Here is a 27,779-nt window from a genome sequence, read left to right as displayed (position 1 = left end):
ACACATACGCTGGAGAAAAGACAGCCTTTTCAACAAGTGGTGTTGGGAGAACTGGCTAACCATTTGTAAAAAGATGAATCTAAACCCCTATATCTCACCAAACACAGGAATCAACTCAAGATGGATCAAAGACTTAGAAATTAGACCTGAGACTGTGAAGCTGGTAGAGGAGAGCATAGGTTCAACACTACAACATATTGGCACAGGCAGTAACTTTCTCAACAAAACCTCCAAAGCTCAGGAAATTAAAGCAAGAATAAACAAGTGGGATAACATCAAACTAAAAAGTTTCTTCTCATCAAAGGAAACTATCAATAACCTAAAGAGGAAGCCTACAGAATGGGAAAGGATCTTTACCAGCCACCATTCTGATAGGGGGCTAATATCCAGAGTATACAAAGAGCTCAAAAGACTCTACACTAGCAAAACAAACAACCCAATCAAGAAATGGGCAAATGAACTAAATAGACACTTCACAAAAGAAGAGATACAAAGGGCTAATAGATACATGAAAAGATGTTCTTCATCACTGGCCATCAGGGAGATGCAAATCAAAACTACACTGAGATTCCATCTAACCCCAGTCAGAGTAGCAAGCATAAAAAAATCAAACAACAACAAATGCTGGCGAGGATGTGGGGAAAGAGGAACTCTTTTACACTGTTGGTGGGAATGCAAACTAGTTCAACCACTATGGAGATCTGTGTGGAGATTCCTAAGAAAGGTGGGAATAGATCCACCATATGACCCAGCTATACCACTCCTGGGTATCTTTCCAAAGGGGTTGAATTCAGAGAACTACAGCAACATATGCATACCTATGTTCATAGCAGCACAATTTGTAATAGCCAAAATATGGAACCAACCCAGATCACCATCAACAGATGAATGGATAGCAAAACTGTGGGAAATACACACAATGGAATTCTATTCAGCCATAAAGAAGAACAAAATTATATCATTTGAAAGAAGATGGAAAGCCCTGGAGAACATAATGTTAAGTGAGATCAGCCAAGCACAGAAGAAGAAGATACATATGTTTCCTCTAATATGCCCAAACTAGGAAACACAAAGAATACCAGTGGGTCTCCAGATATTGAAGGGGAAATACTAGCTAAGTTTAGATGGTAAGATAGGAGAGGAGGAAGGCCGGTCTTGATTAATAAGGGTCTACACTTGAACATGTGTAAAATTATGAATAAGATATGGTTAACCTGGACAACCATTGGTGGGAGGGGGGAAGGGAAAATGGGGGCGGGGGGGGAGAGGGCACCAAATATAGTGTAAATGTATACTATTTATGTTCAATAAAAAAATTGTTAAAAAATAAAAAATAAAAAAAAAAAAATAAATAAATTTGTTTGTCATTTCTTCTCTGTATAAGACCCTTCCAGCCAGGATCTTACTTACCACAAGCTCCTGCATTCCCTGATGTTGGACTGGGCAGATCCTGCTACTTACAATGCTGTTCTGAAAATTGGCCTGGAATACCCATTTTCTGTGTTGGGATTTTCCTCTCTTCAGGTCTGTCAGATTCTTTCTGTATCACTCACGGTCTGATTCCATGCTGACAGTTGGTCTGTTTTGCATTAGTGGAGTTTCTTTGTCACATAATTTAATTGCACATGTTGTTTATGGCCTTTTTTTGTTTTGACTATTTTGCTTTGCCTTCTAGCTGCTTTGTTTTCAAGTAGGAGGTTCACATGATCGACAAACTATGCTGTTATCACCATCTTTTCACTAAGGCATTAATTTTGAGTTGCTTAAGAGATTTAAAGTATTCTGAAGAAATATTCTTATCTCTTTCCTCAAACTATATTGTTGAAGGCAACTACATTGAGCAAGAGCCAGGATAATATGTGGTCACAGGAAGACCAAGCTGAAGTTACTAAATAAGCTTTGCATCTTAACAAAGAGGCATCATATCACTCATACCTTCATTGACAACATGACAGAGATGGAAAATATTAAGTTATGTCACATGGAACTAGACAAATACAGAATGAAGTATATTTTACAGGACCCTTGACCTGTTTATGTATGTGAAAGAACTATATATAAAACAAATTCTGAGATAGAGAATCTATACTATATTAAAAGTAATATACCAGCTCAAAGCATTGTCACATTGAAATAAAATAAATTTTTGCAGGACAATACTGTGAAAAAAAAAAAAAAGTATATATATATATTTTTTTTTTCTGTGACTCTGGGGATGGAACCCAGGGGCATTTGACCTCTGAGCTACACCCCTGGCCCTATTTTTTATTCTTTATTTTGAAACAGAGTCTCACTAAGTTGCAGAGGGCCTCACTAAGTAGCTGAGGCTGTCCACGAACTGCAATCCTCCAGTCTCAGCCTTCCGAATGCTGGGATGACAAGAGTGTGCCACCACGCCCAGCAAAAAAATTTTCTTAATTAAAAATAAAAAGCAGGTTCTGTAGCTTGTAATAGAAGGTCCTTGGGTTCAAGTGAGAGAGAGAGGGGGGGGTGAGGAGGGAGAACAACTGAATAAAATCCTTTTCAGTGGAAAGACTTATAGAAATTACCCTGTTCTCTCTTTGTGGGCACATAGAACACTGTTTTTCTGAGTGTCCTTACCTTTAGAAAGTAAAGGGGATCCAGGCATGCTGGCACACATCTGTAACCCCAGTAGTTTGTTGACTGGGAAAGGAGGATCGCAGGTTCCAGGCCATCCTTGGCAATTTAGTGAAGCCCTGTTTCAAAAATAAAAATAAAATAGGTCTGGGGTATAACTTAGAGGGAGAATGCCCCTGGTTTTGATGCCCAGTACCAAAATAAAAAAGGCAAGAATATGGAAAGGTGAGATTGACCACTGCTTTCACCTCCTGCCTGGGAATAAGGAGGTCTGACGCGGTGCAGCATGGAAGTAGCAGGTTGTATTCACTCCTGTGGAGCAGAGCCAGCACCAGCGACCCATGCTGCCTGTGCACAATGATGATGAAGTGTCCTCTACTACACTGACCTCCTGGTAGTCTGGACTTCATTTAAGAACACAAGGACTGAGGTTGTCTTGAGGATTACCTCCGTTGACCCTCTCTGATTCTCTAAAACTTACTTCTTCCTGAACACAATGCTGCTAAGCTACTGCCTGTGTTTGGCAGTGATTCCATCCAGACTTTTAGAAGTGTTTCCAGAGCTTCCTGCAAAGAACCAGTCACGTGGGGAGGTCTGATTCCTCAGCTCTTTCATCACTCTGACAAAAGTACCTGTCAAGCACAGCTGAGAGGAGGAAAGGTTTATTGGGCTCATGCAAGTTCTGGAGAAGTTAGAACTCCTTAGAATTTCTGGAGTTTCAGTTCTTCTATCCATGGTCAGAAGTCTCCAAGGAAGAGACTTTGGTGTAAGACATGGCAAAGGGACAGAGCTCACAGCTCATGGCAGGGGAAAGCAGCGAGTTGAACAGGGAGGGCCAGGGACAGATACAGTTCCCAAGACCACAGCCCAGGACCCCTCATCCAGCCATATCCCACTTCTCCAGCTGGCTGGGTACTCTAACAGTGAATTCCAAATCACAAGGTTTAGGGGGAATGAAACTGGGTGGGCTCTCAAGAGATCTGCTTGGATGGACGTGAGCGAGGCAGGCTGGGCAGAGGCTGTGGGTAAGCCACAGGATGGTGTCTCTGAGCCTCAGCTCTCCTTGGATCCCTGGAGCCACAATGACCTCATCATAGCCTCAGATGCCAGCCAAATGTCCAGGGGCTGCTCTCCCTACCTCTGACAGTCACTGGTCTCTGCAGGCCTCTGTGGTGGTCATGTCCTGTGGGCAGTCTCTATGCTGTGGACATCTCCTAGGAGGCCCACAGCTATGAGCTGTCAGAAGTCAATGTTCCCAGTGAGTGGGAGATGAATATGTTGTCGAGACTTTTTTTTTTCTTTTTTCCACTGGGGATTGAGCTCGGGGGCATTCTGTTTCTGAGCTACAGTCCCTGCAATGTTATATTTTTCATTTGGAACAGAGTCTCTGAGTTGCTTAGGGTCTAATTATGTTCCTGAGCCTGGTCTCCAACCTGTGGTCCTGCTCCCTCAGCCTCCCAAGTACTGAGATTACAGGTGAGCTCCTTGTCCTGCTTAGTTAGATGCTTAATCTCCAGAGCCCCTTCTCCATCTTTCTCCTCACACTGCTGATATTCTCAAGAGTTTGGGAATTCACTGAGACTTTATCACATGAACCCTCATGATTGGAAGACACTCAAATTCCACTTTGTCTTGATTACAATTTAGAGACGAGCACTAGGGGAAATCTGCACATTCTCTACAGAATTCTTGGCCCACTAACCTGAGGGGTTTTATAAAGCTGCAACAGGGCTCCGATCTCAGCTGAAAATGCTGGTGAGGTCCCTGCGATGGCGGCAACGGGTCTGTACTTGGTCTTGCACTGGTAGTTAGGGAGAACCTCGTCGCCTCCTGACAGCCACATCAGAGTGTCCTCCAGGGTCCTGCGTTCACTAGAGAAGACATTGTAAAGCTGAAACCCCAAGGTCAGGTTGGGGAGCAGGTGGGGGTCCCTGTTGATCTCCTCGATGGTGAAGTAAAAGGCCAGCATGTGTTGGTAGTTCTTCCAATGCCATCTGGACAGAGGAGCAGATAAGGGAGAAGGTGAGGTCGGGAGGCTCAGGGCTGAGTCTTGAGCAGCATCAGCACCAGACAGGCTAGACCCAGGATGCTCTCCAGAGGTGCCCTGGACTGTGGACCCTGGTGAGTAAGGTTCCCAGGGCCCTGGTGACCTTGGACTGGCTGGTGGCCTCTTAGGAAGCAAACTGTATCCCAAACACTGAGAGATTTGTGGGGCATTTGGAGTGGGCTGAGGTAGAGATGCGCTGGATGCAGTAACTGTCAACTGGATCACTTTGCTGAAGTTTCTATAAATTTGAGGTGCACTGATGGTTACAACAGGATCAGGAAGTTCTTAGGGAAATGAGTGAATGTGGCTCACACCCTTCTTCATAAACCCTCTTGTTTTATGATGCTGAAGACTGAACCCAGGGTCAGAACTCCAGGCTTTCTACTGTTGAGCCACACCCTCTCCACATATTTTTCTTGAAACTGGGTCTCACTAGGTACCAAGAGTTTCACTAAATTGCTGAGACCTGCCTTGAACCTGCAATCCTTCTGTCTCTGTCTTCCAAGTGCTTAGATTACAGCCATGAGCCAAGAGGCCAGCTCAGACAAACCTTGTCCTCCTTTTCCTCTTAGAGCAGAACCAATCACAAGCAGTGCTGGTTCTCCCTGTGTTCAGGAATCCTTAGCCAGCCTCTGCCCTGCCTGCTGACCAAAGCCTAGGGAGGAGTTTCCCTTTTCTCCAGGTTTCCCAGAGGGATTCTGAGCAGCTCATCCTGTACAGAGCAGTTACTACTCTAGTCCACTGACACTTATGAGAGCCGGCTGGTCATCACATTTTTTTTTCAAATGTGAATACTTTATTCAGGACCTCTAATTAATTTTCATAGGTTTCAATGCAGCCTCTTTGTGTTCCTGGACTTTCTTTCTCTGTAGAGAATGCCCCTTGACCCTTCCCTCTCTCTCAACTACCCCTTTTTTTATTTTAGTACCTAGATTTACCAAAAGTAGAAGTTCTTGGATTTTAAAGCTAGCTCTCAAAAACTTATATTTCTGAAAGAATTCATTTTAAAAAACTTTTTTTCGTGTGTGTGTGTGTAATTAAATGCAAGGGTACTCTACCTCTGTGCTCCACTCACAACTTTTTCTTATGGCACTGGCAATTGAGCCCAGGGGTATTCTACTGTGAGCTACAACTTAGCCCTTTTCATTTCATTTTATTTTTACACAAAGAGATTTGCTATGTTGCTGAGGCTGTTTTTCACAAACACAAGTAGTAGTAAGCCAGGCATGGTGGTGCATGCTTGTAATCCCAGTATTTGGGAGGCTGAGATAGGAGGATCATGATTCAAGGACAGACTCAGCTACTTAGTGAGGCCCTCTGCAACTCAGTAGACCCTATTTAAAAAGTAAAGAATAAAAAATGGGCATGGGGGTGTAGCTTGGAAGTAGAATGTCCCTGGGTTGCAACCCCAGTACTGCAATAAATAAATAAATAAATAAATAAATAAATAAATAAATAAACAGGCCTGGAATGTAGCTCAATGGTAGAGCACTCCCTGGTGCAGCCCCATACTGACAATCTGTGTGTGTTAGTATGGTAAATCTGTCACCAGAGACTCATGCAGACCCCTTGCATGGAGTCCAGATCCAATGCACTTTCTGCAGAATGTACATGAGACCGTGACCCATTAAGGCTGGATGCGATGTGAAATGCAACCTGTGCCAGACCAACTTTCCAGACCATGGCAGTGGCTGAGGAAAACCAAGGGGCATCGCCAAGGACTTTGTTGGAGTCTGACACCGTGAGCAGGGTCACAGAGACTCAGACACCTGTGTGTCCCTGTAAGGGGCTTCTGCCACCAGGCAAGGTGGGTCCCACCAGACACATGCATTCCAAAACCCACACTGCTGGATCATGTAGATCAGGCTGAGGGAGTAGGAAAATGTGTTCCCTACTCTCTTCCGTACCTGTGCAGCTGAGAGCAACCTCATGGTTGTAGATTCACAAGGATGAGAGAACCTCAAATGTATTGCTCTGCATTTCTCTCATTGCTGTGCAGGCTCAAAGAGGATTAGACGTTGAGGGGTTGAGATGGGAGGATCGCAGGTTCAAGGCTTCAGAAACTACACAAGACCCTGAGCAAACTAGTGAGACCCTGTCTGGAAAAAAAAAGACTAGGGGTGTGGCTCGGGAGTAAACTGTGCCTTAGTTCAATCCCTAGTACCACAATAAGAAAGTAAAACCTATCCAGGTGTGGTGGTGCACACATGTAATCCCAGTACTTGGGAGGCTGAGACAGAAGGATCACAGGTTCTCTGCCAGCCTCAGCTACTTATGAGGCCCTCTGCAATTTAGTGAGACCCTGTTTCCAAATAAAATAAAATAGGTCTGAGGGTATAGGTCAGGGGTAGAATGTTCCTGGGTTGCATTCCCCATACCACAAAATACATAAATAAAACAAGATAAAATAAAAAAGGCTGAGGATGTATCTCAGAGGCAGAATGCTCCTAGGGCCATCTCTAGTGCCAAAAGAACAGAGAGATTAAACACACAGAAAATCACACACAACCACGGCCAAGAATAATGCTTGGGTATAGAGTGAAACTTACACAAAAATTTCCCTCCCTTGTGATTTCATTAAAAAAGATTGCAGGACCAAGGACGACTCCAGATTTGTGTAATAAAGGAGGAAAAAGGCTCCCAGCACCAGGTCTCCTTCTTTCTGGATATTTGGCTTCAAGTGATTGACACAGAAAAAGCGATCATCTTTCCAGGATGTGTGCAAGGGCTGCAGGAGCAGGAAGAAGAGAAACAGAGAAAAGAGCATCTCAGGCTCCGCCTGACACAGAGACAGTCTGGCATTCAGGCTGAGCTGCTCAGGTGAGGAGCAGGATCCAGGTGTTCTCTGTGCAGGCACAATGCGTCCCCCTTTCACTGAATGTCCTGGAGTTGTGCAGAGTGTTCAGATGGGCTTCCCAGCAGAGACACAGGGAGAAGGAAAGGGGGCTCCAAGGGGGTCACGGAGCTGAGACCTGAGCCGTCTGGCTGTGGTCAAAGCAGCTCCGGCGCCCGGTCATTTCATGTCTCTGCTGCCGTCCCATCCAGGAGCTCGGGGACCCACTGCCCGGGGCTCTGCACCTGCCACCTCCATCCTGATGAGAACACTTTGCAAAAACATGTTTGTGCCTCAGCTTAGTTTCATCATGGTCCAGTAGGGCTCTGAGGACCACAGCAGCCCTGAGTTGCCGAGAGCCCAGAAGTTTAGACTTGTTGTCAGTCCACTGCCCTGAGGGACAGGACAGGGCGAGCAGAAGTTGGTGTTGAAAAGAAAAGAAGTGAAGTAAGCGGGACATGGTGGCACATACTTGTAATACCAGTACTTGGGAGGCTGAGACAGGAGGATTGCAGGTTCAAGGCCAGCCTCAGCTACTTAGTAAGGCCCTCTGAACTTAGTGAAATCCTGTTTCAAAATAAAGAATAAAAGCCGGGCATGGTGGCGCACGCTTGTCATCCTCGCGCTTGGGAGGCGGAGACAGGAGGATCGCGCAGTTCGAAGCCAGCCGCGCTGGCTTAAGAGACCCTGTTTCCAAATGAAAAGTATAAAATAGGTCTGGGAGTGTAGCCTGGAGGTAGAAGGGCTTCCAGAAACCCCAGTACCACCAAAAAATAAAATAAAAATAAAGAATAAAAAATCGGGCCGGAGGTGTAACTCAAAGTTAGAATTTCCCTGGGCTCAATCCCAGTACGACCAAAAAAAAAAAAGAGTTGGTGTTTCAACAATATGAAATTAGAATCCAACAGTGAGTCATGTATACCTATGATTATACCAGCAAAATTCACAATAGCCAAATTATGCAATCAACTTAGGAGTTCATTGATAGATGAATGGATAAATATAGTGAGGTATGTGCACACAGCGGAATTTTACTCAGCCATAAAGAATAGTTAGATTGTATGCAAATAAGTGAGTGGAACTAGAGAACATTATGCTGAGACTGGCCCATCTAATAAAGACAAAGGTCATACGTTTTCTATCAGATAAGGGAGCTGGAGAAAAAACAGGAAAGAAAGAGACTTCAGCTGAATGAGGAGAGAGGCCAGGAGAAGAGTGGAAGGGGACTGGAGGGAGGAGGGAGGAGAGGGGAAGGGAGAGAGGAGGACAGATGAATGAAACAGACCACTGAATGCTCTGTCCATTGAAAAAAGATTCACCACCAGTATAGGAGCAGGAAGGGGGCTGGGCCAGGTGTGTAAGGAGGGAGCACACCCAAAGACATGTGCAGGGATGTTTGGATCACTTTGAATCTCACTATGATGTATTATTACACACCAATAAGAGTATACAAAAAAAATTTCTAAGAGGTGGTATAGGATTGAACAAAATGCCCAGAAGCAAAACTTTATCGCATGGAAGCTTCACCAAGAATGTGGGGAAGGCGCTTGGACCCTGTGCCCAGTGTCACTCCCAGGGCTGCAGGATCATCCTGAAAGAAGTAGGCTTTGTCATTTGCTAAGAAGGAGGCTTTAAGCTAGGCATGGTGGTGTACACTTGTAATCCCAGCATTTGGGAGGCTGAGACCAGAAAATTGTGGTTCGCGGACAGCCTCAGCTGTCCTTTGCAACTCAGTGAGACCCTGTTTCAAAATAAAGAATAAAATATAGGGCTATGACATATAGCTCAGAAGTAGAATGTCCCTGGGTTCCATCCCCGGCACCACAAAAAATAAATAAATAAATAACAGCCATAGAATGCATTTATTTATGGTATATGAGATATTTTTATACAAGTATATATTGTGGAATTGCTGGATACTTTCCAAACTGTTCTCTTTCTACAGTGAGAACACTTAAGATCTGCTCTCTTGGTACTTTTCAAGAAAATAATATATTGCTTTTTAATTTGAATGCTTTTATTAGTGCATTTCATGCTGTGTAAGTGCAATTATACAGCATAATGAGGTTCAGTGTGATACAGCACACGTCTACAGTTCTTGGTATATTGATTTTGTTTGTTTGGGGTTTTGTGGGGATTTTTTCTCTTGGTCCTAGGGATTCTACCTCTGAGTTACATTGGCAACATTTTTTTATTTTTAAATGGGGTCTCAGCTGGGCGTGGTGGCGCATGCTTGTAATCTCCATACTTGGGAGGCTGAGACAGGAGGATCGCACAGTTTCAAAGCCAGCTTCAAAAGCCGGGCGTGGTGGCGCACGCTTGTAATCCCCGCTTGGGAGGCAGAAACAGGAGGATCGCGCAGGTTCGAAGCCAGCCGCGCGCGCTGGCTTAGGAGACCCTGTTTCCAAATTAAAAAATGTAAAAATAGGTCTGGGAGTGTAGCCCGGAGGTAGAAGGGCTTCCAGGAACCCCAGTACCACCAAAAAAAATAAAAAATAAAAAAAATAAATGGGGTCTCAGCTGGGCGTGGTGGCGCATGCTTGTAATCTCCATACTTGGGAGGCTGAGACAGGAGGATCGCACAGTTTCAAAGCCAGCTTCAAAAGCCGGGCGTGGTGGCGCACGCTTGTAATCCCAGCGCTTGGGAGGCGGAGACAGGAGGATCGCGCAGATTCGAAGCCAGCCACGCTGGCGTAAGAGACCCTGTTTCAAAAATATAAAATAGGTCTGGGAGTGTAGCCCGGAGGTAGAAGGGCTTCCAGGAACCCCAGTACCACCAAAAAAGAAAAAAAAGACAAAGCCAGCTTCAACTACTTAGTGAGGCTCTCAGCAATTTAGTGAGACCTTGTTTCTAAATAAAATATAAAATAGGTCTGGGAGTATAGCCCAGAGGTGTAAGAAACCCCTGGGTTCCACCCCGAGGGCCACAAAAGAAATGGGGTCTCAGTAAGTTTCTTAAAACCTGGCTAAGATGCTGAGGTTATCCTCAAACCTGTGATACTCCAATCTCAGCTTTCCAAGAACCCAGATTACAGGTATGTGCCACCATGCCCAAGTTGGTATATTGTTTTTAACTCTAGTGACTGGGATGTACAAAACATCTCTGGACTCATTCCTTCTTATCTAACTGAAATTTTGAACAAAACTTTTAACTGAAAATTTCTTATTAGATCGATATGCCCCAGCTGAATATCAAGTTCCACAGTGAAACTTTTCCTTCTATCATATGCATAACTCAAAATGAACTGAAGATCCAAACATAAAATACTAATTCCTAATATTTCTGTGTCTCCTTAAAAAGGGCACACTTGAGCATCAGTCACATGACCTCAATACAACCCTAAAGAAAAGGCTGTGAGATCTGGAACATTCCAGGGAAGAAGAGAATGTAGATTTCCCCTGCATGTCCTCTTTCTCCAGTGGAGAGCCAGCATTTTACCCTGACATGGTCTCCCTGATAAATCTGGTACTAAGTACTCATTTTTATATGGTCTTAAATATCTCAAACAAAAGAAATTCTATGCTGACCCAGCATCTCTCTGTGACTGCATGGACTCAGGTAGGTGGGCTGGGGGATGTCCATTTCCTGGGAAGTCTCTCCCTGTCCCCTCATGGTGGGCTCTGCCTTCTGTGGCTCTTCTCAACCCTGCCCAGTAGATATATAGCCACCTGCATCACAACATTCATGGCACTGAGCAAACACATGATGGTGTTATAGTTGTAAAGACACTGTGGGTTCTTTTCCTCAATTCAAAGAGATAAGTTGAACCAGGAAATTAAAACTAAGAGCTCAGTGCAGCTGCAGCAAATCTTTATTACAAAGTAAGTAGGAAATAGAAAGGGTAGGGAAGAAAAGCAGTGTGCCTGGCACACACACTGGAGAGCCCCAGAATGGAACGCTGCCCACCTCTCTGTTCTCATCAACTAAATAAAGGGTATTTTTTCTTAATTGGGATGTTCTTATCAGTGTTTCCAAGGCAATGGGTAGTAATTTATTCCTTAGGCAGGTGGTGCCTTCTTGTCTCTGGGCAGTGCACTCTTACTAAGTGCAAAGGTTAATGACCCATCTTTTTTTTTTAACCTCTGCTGTATCAGTTGCCCATCAACTATGGATGCTCTGAAGTAAAGGCTGGGTCACAAAGAAGAGGTAAACAGAGGCACTGATCTCCTCTATGTTTCTCTAAGGCTAAAGGCTTTAATTGTATCTACATTCTTACTACGAATATCATTAGGACAAAGGGCCAAGGGGAGGGGAGCTCTGCAGTGTACCAGGCCAACCTGCCACCTCTCCCTGCCTGAGTCTCTGTGCATCACCCAGACTCTGCCTGCTGTTCATGGTTTTTGAAAATGAGTACGAGAGAAATATTTCAATACTGGCCAAAGGTGTATAGAATATAGGATATAAACAATTTTCAAAAACTTATAAACAACTTGTTTATACATGCCAGTAAATACCTCAGATGACTTGAGAAACTCATAAACAACTTATGTCTCCCAGCTTATAACTGACTTCAGAAACTTGTCTGGCAAGGTCTGAAAAGACCAGCATATCTGTGCTGCAGTTGACAACAGACCTCTGACTCAGGAACGGTCTCCTTTCCTCTGATGGACACACATCATCAATACATTTGAGATGACTGACAGGAGTTTGATGGTGTTGGATGAGCCTGGGAGCCTGTCAAGACACTGGTCAGTGCCCAAGAAGTCCTAGGAAAGAGCTCTGCCTTCCACGAGCAGCATGGAGCACTTTGCTCACACCACAGCAGCCCGCCCCTGTGCATGACTCCCATCCAGTGATCCACTACCCTTCTCTTCTTCTCTCTCCCTGAAGATCAAAGTGAATCCAAACCACTCTATCAACTTCTGAATCTCCTCTTCTATTTCTGGACTTGGTTTCATTATTCTCCACTCTCTGTATCATATTATTTTTCTAATTAATTAAAGTTAATGAATCACAGTGCTGGATTCCAGGCTTGTGCCCCCACACATGGCTATTGCAATTTTATTTCCACTTCATATGTGAGAAAACCATTAAACTGCACCTGGGTTGCTTGCCTGAGTTCCCTGGCTGGTGTGAGTAGAACCTAGACTGGAACCCAGAGCATCCCCCACCCACCCACCAGCCCACTGACTGAGCAAGTTCTGGACCAAGCGAGTGTGACCACGGCCACACTTCATTATAAGGGGGAAAGGAGTGGATAGTAGACAACCAGGAAAATGCGGCATTGCATGTGCAGGAAGTGTTCAGAGCACCTGATGGGACTTGGTAGGTTGTCTCTGGGAACAGCCCCTTGCTGTGTACAGATGGAGGGTGGGCACTGTGCCAGCCATTAACATGCCCCCCTTGGAAGGAGCTTTCATCTCAGGAGGCCGCTCACTGGGGCCCCACAGCTCCACTCCCAGAACCCCAGCTCCCTGGGGCTGCAGCACAGGTGGGAGGTAGAAGGCCTCAACAGACTCCTCACACCGAGGGGTGAGAGCCACCTTGGCCTCTCCTGTGCCTCCTCTCTCCACTCTGTCCACACCTGCATGGTCCTCTCCTCCTAACGTGCTGAAAGCTTCCCTCTGGCTTCTGTACATGACCCTCTTATTCCACTAAATCCTGGCTGCTGCCTGTTCCTTTAGTGCTTACTCCAGGTGAGCAAACAGGGGGCACCAGCCCTGGACTTGGGATCCAGTGTGGACGGCAGGTGATTGTCTCAATGAAAACCTGTACCACAATGTGTTCATGACTAAAAATCTAAGTTCAAAACTATAGAATATTCACTAAATAAAAACTGTTGGGACCAAGGGTTGAGCCCAGGGATGTTTCACACTACCAACTCTATTTTTCATTTGGAAACAGCATCTCACTAAGTTGCTAAGAATGATCTCAAACCTGCAATCCTCCTGTCTCAGCCTCCCAGGTACTGAAATAACAAGTGGGCACCACCACACCCGGCTCGCTGAATAATTTTTAAGTAAGGAGAGAATATGTATCATACATATTACATAATTCATTATACAAAGATGTCTTATCTCTGAATTGGCAGGTGGCAAAAAAAAGAAAGTGGATAAATTTATGTTAAAGTTAGAGTCAAAGGCAACCTGAAAAATCTTTATGAAATCAGTGATCATCCCAGAAAATGTCTGCAGCCAGGTGTGGTGGTTCACTCCTGATATCCGGTATCTGGGAGGCTGAGACGGGAGAATCACAGGTTCCAGGCCAGCACTGGCAACTTAACAAGGCTTTCAGCAACTTACAGAGACCTATTTAGAAATAAAATAAACAGGGCTGGGGATGTAGCTCAGAGGTAGAATACCCCTGGGCTCAATCCTCAGTATCAAAAGAGGAGGAGGTAGAGGGAAAGACAATATCCAAATAATGTCTCAATTTTTTTTTTTTTTTTTGGTGGTACTGGGGATGGAACCCAGGGGCCTTCTACCTCCAGGCTATACTCTCAGACCTATTTTATATTTTATTTGGAAACAGGGTCTCTTAAGCCAGCTGAGGCTGTCTTCGAACCTACACGATCCTCCTGTCTCAGCCTCCAAAGCACAGGGATTACAATCGTGCACCAGCACGCCCGGCTTAATGTCTCAAATTTTAAAATTAGGAGGGAGATTTATGAGAAAAGCCCTCAAAATGCCTATTTCTCCCAGAAATGCTGTCCTTCAGACCTTTCAGAGGATTTTTATCATGTCTTATGAGAATGATGTAGCATTTGGGGACAAAGATGCAGCCCAGAAGCCCTGCACTGGAGGCCAAGATGGAGAAGACCTCCACGGCCACCATGGCCTTCCCCTTGCTGCTGTGGTAGACAGGGAGGAAGGTGACCCAGACACTGCAGAACAGCAGCGTGCTGAAGGTCAGGAACTTGGCTTCGTTGAAGGTGTCAGGCAGGTTCCTGGCCAGGAAAGCCATAGTGAAGCTCCCCAGGGCCAGGGAGCCCAGGTATCCCAGGACACAGTAGAAGGCGGTGACTGAGCCCTTGTTGCACACGATGAAGATGTGGCCATGTTCAGAGTATGCATCAGTGTCAATGAAGGGAGGAGAGGTTCCCAGCCAGATGGCACACAGCATCACTTGGATCAGGGAGCAGATGGGGATGATGAAATTAGGAGCCCCTGACACCAGGAGCTGCCTCATCCTCCTCCCAGGACCAGTGGCCTTGAAGGCCAGAACCACCGTGACAGTTTTGGCCAACACAGTGGAAACAGCCACAGTGAACCCAACTCCAAAGGTAATCTGCTGGAGGATGCAGGAGGCCATGTTTGGACGGCCAATGAAGAGCAAGGAACAGAGGAAACAGAAGACAAGGGAGACGAGCAGGACGTAGCTGAGAGTGCGATTGTTGGCCTTGACGATGGCAGAGTCTCTGTGCTTTACAAAGACCCCAAGAACCCCAGGCTGTGAGCGCAGAAAAGCCCAGAGCAGCACAAGCCAGAGCCGTCCCCAAGGGGTCCCCATAATCCAGGAAGGCCACCACCTTGGGGAGGCAGCGACTCCGCTCAGTGTTTGGAAACTCGTGCAGGGGACACCGGGTACACTGCTCTGCATCTGTAGGGAAAAATTCACCATTCATATTTACTGATTTGTCACCTCTGCAATGTCACTGTGAGGAAAGGCTGCCTGTGATGTCACAAGAGAAGCACAGATAAGACTGTGACATCACTGAGCTGGAGAATGCTTCCAGGTGTGTAGAAGACCCACCTTCCCAGGGGAACTTAAGTGTGTGGTGGGTCTCAGTGGTTCGTCCTATGGCTCAGTGATGCCATCAAGTCCTCTCTACCACCCCTGGGTCTTCCTCATAATAATTCTATTACTTCCAAGATTATATTACTGACCCAGGATGATCAGGTGAAAGCTTTTCTTACATATGCTCAAACCCAGAAATAAACTACCTAAGCCCTATAGGACCTCCTATGTCTTGGCATATCCTAATTTCTATTGGTGTTAATATATAATTTGAAATTCACTTAAAGAAGTCTTGTTCTCATCCTGGATTTTCATTTTCCTGTGACTATTCAATGTTTCAAAATAAATATTGAAAATAGTTTAAACTGAAAAGACTTGAACCTAGCTGGGCATGGTGGTGCATGCTTGTAATCCCAGCATTGGGGAGGTTCACAGACAGCCTCAGCTACTTAGTCCCTTTGCAACTCATTGAGACCCTGTTTCAAAATAATGAATAAAAAATAGGGCTGGGGTATAGCTCAGAGTTAGAATGTCCCTGGGTTCCAGACCCAGTACAAAAAAAAAAAAAGAAAAGAAAAGAAAAGAAAAGAAAGAAAGAAAGAAAGAAAGAAAGAAAGAAAGAAAGAAAAGATTTGAGCCTGAAATGAAATGTGATTGCTACTATATAATTGTTTTTGGTACTGAAGTTTGAACCCCAGAGGTGTTCTGAACTACACCCCTAGTGTAGTTTCTTTTTCATTTTAAGTCAGGGTCTGGCTAAGTTTTCCAGGCTCGCCTCAAACTTGTGATCCTTTTGTCTCAGCCTCCTGAGCAGCTAGGATTTTAAGCATAATTTGTTAACCATTTTTCCCGTAAAGTTGCAAGTCACAAGGATCTTGGCTTTGGCACAATCTAAAATGCCTCTGCCACAGCTAATGTTTGCTCTAATATCTGTGAAAGGAGCCAAGTGCATTTTATTAAAGGGCAAAGTCAATCACTAAGCCAAATGCGAGAAAGAGGAAAGGGGGGGGAATGGGGTGTGAATTGTGGAAGGGATAAAGGAGTGATGTGTGCATATATGTCTCTACCATCTTGTACCCCATTAAGATGTATGACTACAATGCACCAGTTTAAAAAAGAAAAAATTTTTAAATTATATTAAAAAGGGCAAGTCCACCACTCTGAGAGGGGGCTAATATCCAGAATATACAAAGAGCTCAAAAGACTCTACACTAGCAAAACAAACAACCCAATCAAGAAATGGGCAACTGAAATAAATAGACATTTCACAAAAGAAGAGATACAAATGGCCAGTAGATACATAAAAAGATGTTCAACATCACTAGCCATCAGGGAGATGCAAATCAAAACTATGCTGAGATTCCATCTAACCCCAATCAGAGTGGCAAACAAAGAAATCAAACAACAACAATTGCTGGTGAGGATGTGGGGAAAGATGATTCTTTTACACTATTGGTGGGAGTGCAGAGTAGTTCAGCCACTATGGAGATCAGTATGGAGATTCCTTCGAAAACTGGGAATAGATCCACAATTTGATCTGGCTATACCACTCTTGGGTATCTTTCCAAAGGGGGTGAAATCAGAGAACTACATTAACATATGCATACCCATGTTCATAGCAGCACAGTTTGTAATAGCCAAAATATGGAACCAACCTAGATCTCCATCAACAGATGAATGGATTGCAAAATTATGGGAAATACACACAATGGAATTCTATTCAGCTATAAAGAAAAATAAAATAATAGCATTTGCAAAAAGATGGAAAGCCCTGGAGAACATTATGTTAAGTGAGATTAGTCAAGCACAGAAAGAGAGGGACATATGTTTTCTCTAATATGCCCAAGACAGGGAGTATTGGTAATACCAGAGGGACTCCAGATGATGGAGGGAAAATCTCAGCAAAGCTTGAATGGAAGGAGAGGAGAGGAAGAAAGCTGTGGTTGTTCAATGGAGGGGCTACATAGGAATATGTGTAATAGTATAAATATAACATGCTTAACCTGGACACTCTCTATTGGGAGGGGGGAAGGGAAATGGAGGGGGAAGTACATGAAGCACAATCATGCCCTTTCACCACTTTCAATATGTTCCACTTATAAAAGTTTTTTTAAATAAATAAATAAAAAGAACATGTCTGCGTTTTGATTAAATTTTTTCAGCCAGGTGTGGTGGTGCACACCTGAAATCCCAGTACTTGGGAGGCTAAGGAAGAAGTATCCCAGGTTATAGCAACTTAGTGATAGCCTCAGCAAATTAGCCAGACTGTTTCAAAATAAGAAATAAAATAGGCCTGGGGGTGTAGCCTGGACGTAGAATTCCTCTGCATTCAACCATCAGTACAACAAAAAAAAATTTTGTGGTCAAAATATGCAGCAATTTACATATTCTTACAACAGAGTGTTTATTTCATTTTTTAGAAAAGCCCCATGCAACAGGACAGGCTTCTGAAATAATTTAGAGTGATTCTCTCTCATAATTCTTTGATGAGATACTCACTCCTCCTCATAGTGTGAAAAGATGCTCCAGATTCTGTCTTACAGATATGCTTGGCACACACAAGTGTATATTGCATTATGAATCCCTAGTCCTGTATTTTTTTATTTCTATTCCATGGCTAATACACTTGGTAGGTATTGCAAATCTTGCATAAATCAGAAGTTTAACTCTTTTTAACATACACAAACCTAAAATAAACTATTATGCAATTGATTGAAAAAAAATAATTATTATAATTTATACCATGGGGGCTGGGCATGGTGGAACACACCTGTAATTCCAGTACTTGGGAGGCTGAAACAGAAGGATCCGTAGGGTCTAGAACAGCCTCAGCAACATAGAGAGACGCTCAGCATCCTGTTTCAAAAGAAAAATAAAATAGGGCTTGGGACATTGCTTGGGTAGAATGCCTCTGGGTTCAATCCCCAGTAACCCCCCACATACACACACACAATGTGAATTCATATATGATGAGTAATCATTCAAGCATTCAATAATATATTTGTTCTTTACAATTTGATGATTTTGTGTGTATGTGTATGGTACTGGGGGTTGAATACATGGGCATTCTATCTCTGAGCTACACCCCCAGGCCTATTTTATTTTGAAATAGGGTCTTACTAGGTTGATGCGATTCTCACTAGTTGCTTAGGCTATCCTTGAACCTGTGATCCTCCTGTCTCAACCTTCCACATACTGGGATTACAAGCATGGGCCACCATGAACGGCTTATTCTTTACAATTTGGAAAAAATTAAAGCAGTTTTAATTAGTCTTTCAACAATGTTTGACAATAACACATTTTGTTTTCATATATACAATTTCTTAAATTTATGTCTTGGGTGAAAGCTACCTATATGAGTACTACATTGTATTTTTTAATTGTCTTTTTATTTATTTACTTATTTACCTATTCATCTATTTTTTGGTGCTGGTAACTGAACCCAGGGGCATTGTATCACTAAACCATACCCCCAGCCTTCTGTTGTTGTTGTTGTTGTTGTTGTTGTTGTTGTTGTTGTTGTTGTTATTGTTGTTGTTGTTGTTGTTGTTGTTTTGGTGGTACTTAGGGTTGAACCCAGAGGCTTTCTACCTCCGGGCTATACTCCCAGACCTATTTTATATTTTATTTGGAAACAGGGTCTCAATATGTTGCTGAGAGCCTCACTAAGTAGCTGAGGCTGGCTTTGATTCTCCTGTCTCAGCCTCCCAAGCGCAGGGATTACAAGTGTTCACCACCACTCCCGGCTGTTGTTGACGTTTTTTTGAAACAGGATCTCCCTAGGTTGCTAAGAGTCTTGCGAAGTTGCTGGGGCTGGCTTCCAAATTATGATCACTCTGTCTCAGCCTCCTAAGAACTGAAATTATAAGCATGAGTGACCACTCAGCTCATGTCTTCATATATTACCTTGCTCTTTTTCCTTCTTGTATTTTCTTCTCATTTTTCCTCCTGATATTGCAAACATCAGGGTCCTGTATAAGTAATATATACTCAGGCCTTTCATGGTGTTTAGACATGGTCCAGATATACTAAAATCCTCTCAGGACAATTTGTGCACACTTGCTCTGTGCCTATCACCTAGGTATGAAAAAGCCCCCGTCTTTCTAGAGATTTCACACCTTCAAAGCATCCACAGGTAGCCTTGAGAATGGCTCACCTTGCATTTCATGGGTGGACTTTAGCCTGACCCACCCTGAGGTCTCAGCAGACTGTCTTGGGCAGCACTGGAATCTAACAAAGGCACAATGGAATCGGTGCCACAACTGACCTCACAGGCTGAGCTGTGCCGGGCCAGAGCTGATACATTTGGGGCAGGGCAGTGACCACAGCATGGCTCTATGGACTGGATAGGCAGATGGTGAATAATGGCCACTGCCAATGTCCTTGTCTGCTTTTTCTAAGAAATAAAGAGAGGGATTATCATAGGGTCACTCTGTGTTTTTTACCTGTTTTATTGGAAACCTGTCTCTCTGGGCATAAGACACAAGTAAAGCAGCAGACTGGTCTTCCTTTCTGGGGGATTCTTCTGAATCCTGGGCCACAGCTCTGGCTGCACACAGACTGAGGAGTCTGAGGGGAAAGAAATGACGGTCAGAATGTAGTACATTATTATCCACTTTAAAAGGATGTCAGCATCTCTCCTCATAGGAAAGAACTTTGATATTGAAGAGAAGGTCATCTCCACACCACCTCCAACCACCGCCATGTCAATTCTATCTCAACATCTGAGTCTGGGTTACTACAATGAGCTGCCATCTCTCCTTCTGAACTGATTACCAAATACCACCATAGCTGGAATGCTCTGGGCTTTGCTCTCTTCTTATTGAACCTCACCACCCAAATCCTTTCTGTGTGATATTCTATGAAGTTCTGTGAACTCCTATGCCTCAGAATATTTTAAAGTTTTATTTTTGAAGGGAATTTTTTACTCTTTGTATCTGTCTCTCCCCTCTCCCTACTCTCTCCTCTCCTCTCCTCTCCTCTCCTCTCCTCTCCCCTCCCCTCCCCTCCCCTCCCCTCCCCTCCCCTCCCCTTCTTCTTCTTCTTCTTCTTCTTCTTCTTCTTCTTCTTCTTCTTCTTCTTCTTCTTCTTCTCCTCCTCCTCCTCCTCCTCCTCCTCCTCCTCCTCCTCCTCCTCTTTCTCTCTTTCTCTCTTTCTCTCTCTCTCCCTCTCTCTCTCTCCCTCCCTCCCTCCCCCCTCTCTCTCTTTCTCACCACCTCATATCCACAGAAAAACTCTGAAAGTATATGACACACCACAGATTGTAATTAATACACTGTGAGCTTCTGTGGCCAAGTGAGGCATGGATTTTCAGAAATTGAGAATATAATAATGAGCAAAATGCCTGTTACAAAAATCAACTGCAATAGATTAGCAGAAGAGGATTGGGAGGGGAAATGGGGAAAGGGAAAGGGAGTAGGAAGGAAACGGGTCAAACAATACTATGCAATATGTGAAGGGATTACTTCCAATTTGAGCAACTTGTATTCAGAGAGAGGAGGTAGCGTTGTGGGATACAGAAAGAAATATACCAAGAGTTGTGTGTATGTGTCCTTGGATCACAGTGAACTTCACTATCATGTATAATTTCAATGCATTAATAAAAATTTAAAAATAGCCTGTCCAATTGTGAAAGGACATGTCATCTTAGTGTGTGAGTAAAGCTGGGGGTGGTCACACATGATTATAATTCTTGTGCTTGGAAGGCTGGCACAGGAGGATTGCATGTTCAAAGCCAGCCTCAGAAACTTAGTAAGATACTGTTTCAAATTTTGTAAAAAGGGTGGGGAGTGAGCTGAGTCATAGAATGTCCTGGGTTTAATGCCCAGTACTACATTTTTTAAAAAAGATGCTGAATATTATTGTATTCAGTGGAGAGTGAACAGCATTGAAAATACTAAGAAAAATGGAAATACTACTTCCCAAAAGGTGAATGGTATACTAATCCATAATCTACTTGTGTCTATAGTATCTATCAAAACATACTAAGGATTCTGAACATATATAGGTCCTCAGAACGTATGGATGGACATATTTGATGTTTATATATCTGTATTTTTATCTCTATTGTTATTCATTAACTTTGTTCAATTTTATTATGGCTGCATGAATAAATGTACCACAACTTAAAAATATACCTTCTAAAATCTTGTTATTTCTATAGCTTATAGCTCAGACTTTGTAAAAGCAAAATCCATAGTACAAAGTCAGGATGAGATGGGTGAATTCAGTGCTGATGTAGAGGGGTCACACTTGGCCTCATCTCAGGACTCTATTTATGTAGTTACTTTTGCAGTATTCAGGCTTGAACCCAGGGCCTTGAGCATGCTAGCAAGTGCTCTACCCCTGTGCTACACCCCCAACCCTTTAGGAGTCTATTTAGATCCCTGTGTGTATATCCAATATGGAAAAGAAATCATACCTGTGTGAAGCCAATAGGCCACTCTATGACCTCTTCACTGATGACCAAGCCTTGATGGAGTGGACTCCCAGAGGCAAACTCCCCTACTTTAACCAGCAACCCAAGGCCACCAGGGAAATTCACAGCATTCTGGATATCGTACTGGGCCACATGATTTCCTTTCTTGTCTAAGAATATGTGTTGCCCGGCGCTGTTGGTAAACTGGATTTTCTTCAGGAATGGATGGAGCTGAAGGAGAAGCATTGACTTGGAAATGAGGCACAGGTACAAACTGAAGGTGTATATTTCCTAAACTATCTTTCTTCCCCACCTTCCTAGATTCAGGTTTTCTCATTGCTAGAGGCTCAGATCTGTTTATTTGGGTGGTCACCTTCTAATAGACTCAAGGGAGAGGAGTTCTCCCATGGGCACAGTGGTGGATTCCACATATTCCAGGAGTCCACACATTCTAGGATTCTAGAATTAGCCCAGAGATTGTCCTTGGCATGGGTTCTGCCACACCCTGACCACCAAGGTCTGCCTGAGGCGTTTTAGAAGCTAATTCTTGTACACAGAAAGACTACAATCGGCTTGAAACTGTTCAGTCCCTTCATCATGGGGAGGACAGCCTGGTTCATGCATGTCACAACTCATCAAAACATAAAGATTAAGTATGTTCAATTGATTGTGTATATTATTTATATTTCATAAGGATTAAAGAGGGCATAACATGGGTTCTTTTCTTTCTATGCTTTTGGACCTTTTTACTAATGAGGCTACTGTCTTGTGACATTGGCAGGGAGCTATGGATTTTCCTCAAAACAAAAAAAATTAAAACTCCCAATTCTAGTGAGATTTTAATTGTGTGTGTGTGTGTGTGTGTGTGTGTGTGTGTGTGTATTTCACTGGAGATTGAACCCAGAAGCATCCTACCTTCAAGCTACACCCCCAGCCCTATTTTTTATTTTTTATTTTGAAACAGGGTCTCACCAAATTACAGAGGGCCTCAATAGTAGCTGAGGATGTCCCTAAACATATAATCCTCCTGTCTCTGCCTCCCAAGTACTGGGATTAAAAGCATGTGCCACCACACCCAGTATTTGAATAAGGTTTTTGTTTGGTTTTTTTTTTTTCTTTTTTTTTTTTTTTATTTTGTGGTACTGGAGGTGGAACCCAGAGGCTTTCTACCTCTGGGCTATACTCCCAGCCCTATTTTATATTTTGTTTTGAAACAGGGTCTCACTAAGTTGCTGAAAGCCTCCTAAATAGCTGAGGCTGGCTTCGAACCTGCACGATCCTCCTGTCTCAGCCTCCCAAGCACGGGGATTACAAGCGTGCGCCACCATGCCCGGCTTGAATAAGGTTTTGTTTTGTTTTATTTTAGTTGTGTGTGTGTGTGTGTGTGTGTGTGTGTGTGTGTGTGTGTGTGTGGTACTGGGGTTCCTGGAAGCCCTTCTACCTCCGGGCTACACTCCCAGACCTAATTTTATACTTTTTTTATTTGTAACAGGGTCTCTTAAGCCAGCGTGGCTGGCTTCGACCAGCACAGCTGGCTTTGAACCTGTGCTATCCTCTTGTCTCCGCCTCCCAAGCGTGGGGATTACAAGGGTGCACCACCACGCCCGGCTTGAATAAGGTTTTAAATGGAGCATGGTTACCCTTGAATCTCTGGTGCCTAGGGCACTGTGTTGTGGGAAATAATTAAGCTCTGATTGTTTAACATTTATGTTTTTCTAAATACTTGGCAATTACAGCTTTAGAACCCATCTTGACAAAATTACCTACTTTCCTAAGGATTACCTTAAGTTGGAACCAAATGTCACATTAATTATTATTGGAAAAAATAGAAATTAGATGATGAATTTTTAAAAAAAATTTTTTTTGCACTACTAGGGATGGAACCTAGGGGCATTTTACCTCTGACCTATACCTCAGCTCTATTTTTTATTCTTTATTTTGAAACAGGCTCTCACTAGGTTACATTGCAGGGAGCTATAGATGTCCTTAGGGTCTCACTAAGTAGCTGAGGCTGGCCACAAATCTGCAATCCTTCTGTCTCAGCTTCACAAATACTAGGATTACAAGCCACCATATTTGGCTTAAATTTTCTGACATTGCTTTTCACATATTCGCCTTTGTCTACATATTAAATTTATCTTACATATTTATGAAATTTGATTAATGATTTGGACTATTGTACATGAGTTCATAAATATATTTCACACATGGACTATGGATTCAGATAAGCCATGATTAACATTCAGAAAAGTCCATTTCAAACCCCAGAGGGACATCCTGAGATGATATGCACCATCCGTGGTCTCTTACTTAAAAGTGGAGCCACAGGCCATGTTATCATGGTTTTTGTAAGCTTTATAAGAACAATGATGTGTAAGTTGGGCACGATAGCACATACCTGTCATCTCTGCACTTGGGAGATGAAATAGGAGGATAGTAGGTTCAAGGCCAGACTCAGCAACTCTGCAAGGCCCTGAGCAACTTTTTTTTGAGTGTACAACACTGTTCTGTGCATTTAAGAACATATGTTAACATGTTTAATATTCACAACAAACCTAAGTAATATGTTAATTATTATTATGCCTCTCCACTAATGAGAAAATAACTTCTCTAGTACCACCATTGAATCTTTAATGGAGTAAGATTTAGACTGTATGTTCTGGTTCCCTAAACTTATCTTTTTAAGGGTGCAATGCCTCTCTCATGATATGTTCTTTAGTTACCTTTCTTTAAAGTAGTATAAAATGACAGAAACAAGACAAATCTTAAATCTGACCTCCAGCCTATATTTGTAAGAAGAGTTTTATGGGAACCAGCAATACCCATTTACTTATGTAAAGTAGGAACTTTCCTACTTTAACTTACTGAATTGTTGAGATACACAGTATATGGTCAGGAAAGTCGAATATATATGCTAATTAGCTTTGACAAAATCTTTGCTCACACCTAGTATGTCATGTTGTAATATAAATCACATATTCTCTTTTATTTCTATATAGTATGTATATATTGTTTATATATATTGATCATATATATTTCTATTTCACTCCTGTTGTAGATCAGTTTGTATTGTAGATCACACACATGCACATACATATATACATATACATAAATATATATATACTCATTGTTGGGAGGGAGAGGGAAAATGGGAGGGGAGAGGGCACCAAGCACAGTTTAAATATATACCTGAGCAGCTTTTTAAATACTGTTTCAAAATAAAAAATTTATTTTAAAGGGCTGGGGGTGTAGGATGTCTGTGCATTCAACTCCCTGTTCCAAAAAGAAAAAAGGAAAAAAGTATAAAGGAGAGGAGAGGGAAAAGTTGGTGGATGTTTAAAAATAATTTATTTTCAAGAGTCATATCAAAGCAGTACATTCAAAATTTTTAGAGCCCATTTCAATTTTCACCAAATGTGTTTCATGAAGGGCTTGGGCCTCTCCATACACAGTGTGATGCATAAAATACCCAAAATAAAAAATGGACACTTTGTCAATGTCTCCTGGCATTGGATACATTCCAAAGAAAGGTACAGATAAGAGCAATTTTTAATCCATCCATGTCACTCAGAGGTGTATTCAGATATTTGACAGCATTTTGTCCTACAATAGAAAATGCTTTTCGAGCAGGGCGTGGTGGTGCATGCTTGTAATCCCAGCATTTGGGAGGCTGAGACAGGAGGATTGTGGCTCACGGCCAGCCTCAGCTACTTAGTGAGATCCGGTTACTCTGCAACTCAGTGAGATCCGGTTTCAAAATAAAGAATAAAAATAGGACAGGGGGTGTAGCTCAGAGGTCGAATGCCCCTGGGTTCCACCCCCAGACCTGCAAAAAAAAAAAATGCTTTTCTGGTTCAATTTTCTCACTACAAAGTTTGAAATGGAAGCTCCCAGTAGCATAATTCTTCCCACATAAATAATAGTTCCATATATATCTACAGCCAGTGTGTAAGTGACCATATTCTATTATGCCCAGTCCTGCTGACCTACAGATGAAAACATGGTCATGATGCACCTCACTATGATCCCCGCAGGTGCCAGCAGATGTTCAACCCATAGCCTGCTCCTGGAGGAGGCTTACCTGCCATGGTGAGAGCTCTTCATCCTCTGGAGATCCCCTTGCTATTTTCTCCAAAAGCATTTTATGAAGGACATGGGCCATGGTGTACACAGCATTATAGATGAAATAGCTGGAGTCAGATAAGGTCATGATGTCAATATTTCCTGGCATAGACTCTAAGGAGGTATTTGGTTTGCAGGCTCTAATTTTCCCACATGATGAACTAGCAGGTAAGCATTTTAAAAAGTGAAACCACAGTAGACTAAAATAAAAATCTTCTGGGTACTTTGAAGGGTCGACTGTCTTGAGAAAGTGTTTGAAGCCAGGGATTTCTCCCTTGTGGTGTGAAAATGAGAAGCTTCCATGGAAAGAATGCAGCATGTGGTGCATCTCGTACACAACGATGTCCCACTTGGCTGCCATGATCCACACCTTGCCCGTGGTTAGAAAGAATTCTGCCGCGATGTCTACAGTGATGAGGCTACCAACTTCGCCATAGAGGATGTGCACATTTGCAGATGAAACTCCAATCCTGGTCATGAAAGTGATATCACTTGACCGATACATTGTCTTCACAGCAGGGAGCCTCTGAATTAAGGCCACACAGATATCTTTCTTCACCGTCTCCACTTTCAGAGCCTGAAGGAACTGTTCTCCTTTCAAATCATCAGATATAAAGATCGCCACCCAAGTCCAGCCAAAATGCAGCAGTAATGAGATCATTGCCTGGGCCAGAGACCTGTCATTTGGAGCCATCTGATAGAGAGATGGGAACTGGTCACTGAGCATTAGATCAAAAGGTCCATATGTGACCTGAATATCAAACAAAAATATGATTCTGAGTTTACAGAGATTCAGGGTTTTCTCTCCTGAGAAAGGGATACGAATATTCTGCACAAGTGAAGGCCATTGAGCCAGACACAGTGATGCATACCTGTCATCCCAGCCCTTGGGAGGCTGAGCTGGGAGGATTGCAGGTTGAGGCCAGTTTTACCAACTGTTTCAAAAATCAAGAAATAAAAAGAACTAGTTCAGTGGCTTGGAGTAAAATGGACCTGGGTTCAATTCTAGGGGAGGGAGGGAGAGAGAGGAGGGAGGGAGAAAGAGAGAAAGAGAGAAGAGAGAGAGAGAGAGAGAGAGAGAGAGAGAGAGAGAGAGAGAGAGAGAGAGAGAATGAATATGAACTCAAGAAAATACTTTTCAGGACTTCCAGGAAGATGGCGACCGAGAAAAGCGGGGCTTAAGAACCCCGCTAACAACTAATCTCCATTACCACAAAATCAGTGCCTTTCATAGCCAGAAAACACCATCACCAGAGAAACAAAAAAAATCACCAGGCTCCAGAGAGAAAGCGGACTGAGAACAGAGCTCAGAGCCACAGAGGAGATACACCGGCCTCACGCCCGAGGACACGGCAGCAGTGCCATACTGCCAGCGGCAGCGGCAAGTTCACCGGACATCTACAGCAAGCCGAGGTGAGCCGCTGCGGAACAGCCAGGCGGGATTTCTCGGTGCAGGGAGCATCTAAAGCTCCCAGTGGCTGAGCTCAGCACACGCTGCAGGGATTCAGAGTGGAACTCAAAATCAAGAAGAAATAAGCCAGCCTCACGGCCGAGGGCGTAGCAGCAGCGCCATATTGCCACTGGCGGCAGCAGAGCAAATTCACCGAATTCACCGAGTCCAGTACAGCTCGATCTGCGTACTCAAGAACAGTGAGTCAAATTGCGGGCCACAGCGGAGAAATCCCAGTACTGTACTCCCTGGGACTTGAACCAGTAGGGGAGTGGCGGTGGCAGAGATATCACATCATAGGAGAACATGCAACCTGGCACCCCCCACAGTCTAAAGCAGCCTCTATCGACTCTCTGAGTTGGAGACTCTGTGATACAACCCAGTAAAGGAGTAGTGGGGTCTGAGATACTACTGACTCAAGATTTAAGTGAAGTCATAGTGACCCAAGGGAAGAATCCAGAGAAAGCACAAACTTCTGAAATCATGGGAAAGAGGAATAATACTGGAGCAATGAATGCCCACAACCCCACAACATCAGAACCTGATAAAACAGAAATTCAGAGATTTCTAGAAGATCAAATCAGGAAAATAACTGTAGAAATAATAAAGGTGCTTCAAAAAGAACTCAGAGAG

Source organism: Muscardinus avellanarius (genome assembly GCF_963383645.1).
Source record: "Muscardinus avellanarius genome assembly, chromosome: 18".
Classification (NCBI taxonomy): Eukaryota; Metazoa; Chordata; class Mammalia; order Rodentia; family Gliridae; genus Muscardinus; species Muscardinus avellanarius.
The sequence above is the reverse complement of the archived record's forward strand: the minus strand, read 5'-3'. Positions refer to the sequence as shown.